The sequence below is a fragment of the Talpa europaea genome (assembly GCF_964194135.1).
Source record: "Talpa europaea genome assembly, chromosome: 10".
Lineage (NCBI taxonomy): Eukaryota > Metazoa > Chordata > Mammalia > Eulipotyphla > Talpidae > Talpa > Talpa europaea.
In genome coordinates, this window is record NC_140077.1 from 78,790,540 (window position 1) to 78,796,744 (window position 6,205).

The window sequence follows — 6,205 nt, forward strand, 5'->3', positions numbered from 1 at the left end:
GAGCTCATGGATGTTGTGGATAAATTAGGCAGAAGAAGCCCCCAAAAAACTACAGAGAACTGATCTTGAGTACATCCTTCTTACTGGGAAGAGGTGGCGTTGTCTAGTCTCAGTTACTTGTCTACACACCCCAGAATGGCTCCAGAATCACCACTGTAGAATTTGTCACATATTGACCCTGGCTAGAGAGTAACTCAGTGACAAAGGCAAAAATTAACTGCACTTCCTTCTACTGTATCACCCAGTCGGTACTCTGGAATCATAAGAACAGATACGTTCTGAATCAGCTCTCTCGTCTACAAAATGCTTTTGTGATAAAAATATAATACATCGATGTAGGTAATTCGAGGATCTGCTAAGATAAGGTAGTACTCAAAATTAATTTGTAATAAAGGGTAAAAAATTGTACAATATTGGTTAGTAAAAACTTTGAGATGACTAGCCAACATTCAATTTGGCAGAAATAATAAAAACAAATGACTTTTGAAATTAATAAATGTCAGTTTTTATGTTTAATTTATTAAAATTGGTTATTACGAACCACTATACAGAAATATAATTATATATACATATTCATAGTACATTGACTAATCGATTTTAGGTCACAAACATCTTAAGTAATGGAACACATATTTTCCTTATTTGATGTAAAAATTAGGTTTTTTATTTTGTAAATTGTATTTTGGATTTGGATTTAACTCAAAACATTCATTTCCTGAGTAATAAAAACCCTTCCCTTTTTGGCTGTCACCAACATCTACAGGAATGAGAATCAAGTCGCAATGGACAAAATGCTATCACCACTTATCAAATTGGCTTAGTTGGGAGGACAAAATAAATTTTTATTTAGCTTTTTGCTAAAGTGAGCAGTCTCACTTATGCCATGTCTCCTTGTAGAAATTCATCTTAATTTATGTGAACTAAACTAGGAAGGAGACAAGGATCCTTCTAGGTGGTAAATGTAAAGAATGACCCTTCTGACTTCAGTAAAATAAAGAACAATTATTTTCCAAGGACAAGTACATGAACAGTGTGTAGTATATAATTAACAACTCTCACCCTGATGATTTCTATAGACTTCCTACATGTAGGAAGTCAAATTAGTTCTAAATTCCCCACTCTTCATTGATGCCTTCCTAGCGCCGTAAGGATTTCTCCACTACAACTTTATTGGTATTTGGGGCTTCACTGTTGGCAGCTGTCCTGGGCATTGAAATCATTAGCAGCGGGTCTGGTCTCCACCCACTTGAGGTCAGTTGTGCCTTCTGTCCACTCAACTCCATTTCTATTTTGGAAAATAAAAATGTCTCCAGATACTGCCTGTGTTGTCTAGAGAGCAGAACCTTCTTAGTTGAGAATCAGCAGCCTAAGCAGTGACTAGTAATTAATGTAATTTGAAATAACAAAAAAATATCTTGGGGGGAGGGCACGAAATTACCTTGTAATTCATGGTTGTACTTCCTATTACTGACTTGGTAAAGAAAAATGCTTCCATTAACAGGACATGAGGTAATTTTCTCAGGTTAATTTTGTATTGTATTAACCATTAATATAGCAGAGGTGGAACTTTAATTCCAATCACCAATATTTTTGAGTCAGAATTAAGATAAAACTTTAAAAATACTAGAATTTTCCAGAGACACCCTAATATTCTGTTGGCCACTTTCCTAAGTGATTTTATAGAACCCACTCTAGTTAAATCATGGATAATGACTAAAAGAATGATAAAAATCTTAATAGAAATCCAATACTTACATAATATTATATACATATCAAAAGTGAGGATTTAATCACTGACTATTAGGTACAGAGAGGCTTAGAAAGATGACAAAGTTTAATCTCTTGTCACAGATGATTCAACTATGTAGAAAGCAAGATATATTACATAAAATGATAAAGATACATAAAGTTCAGTTTTTATTTTTATAAGATTAAACAATATGCTTCGTACCCAGGGAGGAACAGAGAAAGGAGGTGAAGAAGAAAAAGGACTCCTTATAGAACTGCTGAATTATATATCACTCTTATTATTTCTACAACCAAAGTAAATTTGGTATTTATTTACAACACATAAATATTACCTTACATTATTACAAAACATCAAAAAGGGTTTTGACCAGGAGCTTGTGCTTGTTGTTTTAAAGAATCTCTAGATTCTTTAAAAGTACAATAACAGATTCTGAAATGAAAAGTATCATCACATAAAATCTGAAACTAGTTCAATTCTCTAAAGACACATGCCAGAGAGTCAACCAGCTAACTGTGTTATGCCTATACAACACTAAGAACACATCATTGACTTATATGAGCAAATAATATATTTAGGAGGAAAGATAAAGTAGATAAAGTTCAAGGTGAGCTACCTAGGTGTCCTAGAAACCGAGTCCAATTAGAAGGGTATATTTGTTATCATTTCTAGAGTCTCAGAGATAGTATAAATTTAGGAAAAGTGGCTTTTATCTGAAATTTTATTGAAAGAAATCAGCATCCTAGATTGATGACTTAGCAGAGATACAAATGAAAAAATCATGTTTTTCCACAGTTAGACACCAAATACACAAAAATGGGAAGAGACTTTTTGGGATAATGCATACTAATCCCATGTTTAAAGAGAGAGTACTTTTGAATTGCTCATTTTTAATTAATCAAGTGAATTCTTGTGGTTGAACTTACCTAGACTGGATCTTAGAGTACAATATGCGTGCACCCATGAACATGCACGTGTGCGCATACACACACACACACATACACACAGAGGCTACATGTTCTTTTTGCCCCTAGGAGATTGAAATTTGATTTCCAAGTTAGTGGACAGTTTGGCAATTGAAATCAAACTGCTCTGCTTCTCAAAACACTAGGCATGAGGGTCGTTTCTTCTGATTGGTTATCCCTGGAGAGAAGTAAAGAGCAGAGGGAGAAAACACTGTGGCCAAATGCACCTGAGCTGGCTGCTGGATCAATGGTCAATGTCAGCAGGGCTCTATTTAATGAAGCTGATACAAGCGTCACCGCCTTGCAGACAACAGTGGGTAGCGCTGGTGCCAAGGCAGACCAAGCAGAATCTATTGGAAGACAAAATAATTGCTTCATTTTGTGGTACAAAGATATAAATCTGATTTTTGTGTACATAAGAGCTAGCTTTAAATCCTTAACTGGAAGAGAGCCTCACACAGAACATGATAAAAAGTAAAACATGATAGAAAGAGAAAGTGCGGGGCAGTCTGGTTCACAGAACTCCAGGAGAACTGCTAAGAGGGCTTTATAGTCAAGCCACTCTCGGGCTCTGCAGGCAAACACCCACCCAAAAGCATGCTGTCTCTGACACAGAAAAAATAGTTGTTTTCATTTGTGCTTTTCCATGATAAAGTGTTTTGACAAATCAATAGAAGCAGGGAAAAAACCTACTGATGTGATTTACACCTAATTTATCTCATTATTGCCTCATGATTATGGGGGAGCCTCAGCAGGGCACCCTTCCCAAATGCTATATCTGGTATACACCTGAGAGTTAAAAGGAAAATGGAAGTGACAGAACTAATTCAGAATATCTATGAGATGTTTACATTTTTTTTAATTTCCTTGAACTGCCTTTGTGCTGGCAAGTAGAATTATGAGGCAGTGATGTCCTTTAAAAACCTATTTTTAAATGTTACTAAGATTAAAATTCAGCCATAAGTTCTCTGAAGTATTAGCACAATGCAGCCTAAAATTAAAGAATTTAGATGATAGCTATAGCATTCATGCACATTTTCAGAATTCTCCAGCAGAATCCACCTTAGAGTTGATAAAAATATATTATGCTTGTTTTTAATAAATAGGATAAATTGATCCCTCACTAGATCATTGACATATCAATAAAACAGACCTGAGTAGCTTCGAAGCAACCCTGCTGCAGTAAGTAGAATAGTGGAGACTCCCACTTGTTTCATAATCTAGTGAAATGGATTGTGAATTCAAGTTGAAGGTCATCCAAACTGTAGTCATAACTTACTCCAGTATTTTAGAGGCACTCTCCTTTGAAATGAACCACTTTCCCTGTACTTTTACCAACATCTCAATATTCTTTCTAAAATAACCCCCCCTTTTTTTAAAAAAAAGATTTATTTATTTATTTATTTATACAAGCACTGGGTACAGTCAGAAGCACAGGAGGGTGAGAGAGTTCACCAGAGCCAGAGCAGGAAACAGAACAGGCAGACTGACGAAATACACTGCTGAGGGGAGAAGCGGACGCGGCAGGAGAGGTCTGTCGCGCCATGTGGGACCCTCGCTGTCAGCTAGGGATCGAACCAGTGTTGCAGAGGCTGCGGGCAGCTTTGCAGCCCAGCGCTCAACCGCTGTGCCACCAGGGGAGGCCCTAAAATCCCCCTTTTCCTAATACTTTTCCTCCACTGATTTTCCACACAAACATTTAAGTATTTAATGGACAGATCATTTCCTCTTGCCTCTTTGTGGCTGTGTGATCTAAGGCAAGTCAGTATTTTGATTGCAATTTGCCTAATTTTGTTAAAAATGAGGAAAATATTAATGACTACTTGATGAAGTATTCACAAAAATGCATATAAGGAATGTATCTTAAGTAACATGCTTGGCACCCAAATTAAATGTAAGTACACTGCCTTCTTCTATCTCTTTGATCACTATTAACAGAAATCTTTCCAGGATGCTAACAAGCGCCTTATCTATCAGACTCCCTTCTCCATCCCTGCTGTCTGGCTTGTAGTTCAAGCCACCACTTCTCCAAGTCATTCATTAATCAAATTCGGTACCTAACATACCTGTTGGGCAGGCGTTTCTCACCTTTGTTTTTATTGAGCAAACCAGTGAGAAAGGGACAATAAAGAGTAAAACAAATGTCTTAACTCATCTTATTCTACTTCTTTTTTTTTTTTTTAAAGATTTATTTATTTATGCATACAAGAGCTGGGGTACAGGCCAGAGATGCAGGGGTGGGGTGGGGAGGTGAGAGGATTCACCAGAGATAGTGGGGAACAGAACAGGCAGACTGACTGAAACACACTGCTGAGGGGAGCAGCGGGAGAGACAGGAGAGGTATGCTGTGCCATGTGAGTTGCTCTCTGGCCCTCCAGCCTGCAGAGGCTGTGGATTGCTTCATAGCATGGTGCTTAACCCCTTGCGCCACCAGGGTGGCCCTATATTCTACTTCTTTAATCCAGCTCTAGTTTCTCTTAGTTGATTCCTCTGTTGTCAACATGCGTACAAGAGTTGGAGAGAATTTAAAATAAAATGTGACTTTCAATGAATTTGGGAAAACCCTTCATCCTGTCTGGCCCTCAGTTTTCTTAACTGCTAATTGGGAACACTTTTATTTATCTTGTTGGAATAATGAAATTTACATATGCGTGTGTATTCATATATTTATTAATCAGTTCATGTGTGCAGACTCTAAAATGAGTAAGTATCTCCAGATAACTCAATTTGCTCCATTTTCATTCAAAATGCATTGGGAAACAGTCAATAGCATCCAACACAGATCTTGGAATGCGACAAAGATTGTCCTTTTTCATGATAACGGAGCTATTCAAACATACATTTCAGATTGCTGACGATATATTAGTATAAGATAAAGAAATGTCAAAAAATGACATAGCCACTTGAACAATGTGGCATTAGGGACACCCACCCCCACACACCTGAAGATCCCTTGTACCCACGGGGTGGGTTTCAAGGCAACATGGATACCAAGACCCATGGATGCTCAAATCCCTTTATAAGTGGTCCAACATTTTCTTATGGCTAAAATATACTATCACTTTACAATCACATACACATATCTACACATGCACACACACAGACTAATGATTCTTTAATATTACAGGTTACAAAGTTAGCTATTTTCCACCACAATCTGGTATGATCCTAGTATGTAAGGTAGATCCATTACTCTTATCAACAGCCTGGCAGATTTACCCCATTAAATTTACTCAGCTGTAGAAGAGATGAACTCTTGCCCTAGGTGATATGGTTGGGACTTGAGGTAACTATGCCAAGTGAAATGAGCCAGAAAGACAAAGACAAATATCAGATGATTTTACTCACATGTAGAATATAAAGAAACAGAACAAGCAAATGAACAAAACAAAAACTGACAACAAAATGGTTGTTACCAGAGGGGAGGGGTAACAGATGGGGGAAAAAGGTAGATGATGTCAATTTGATAGCAGTGAATGATAGTGGCTGTAAA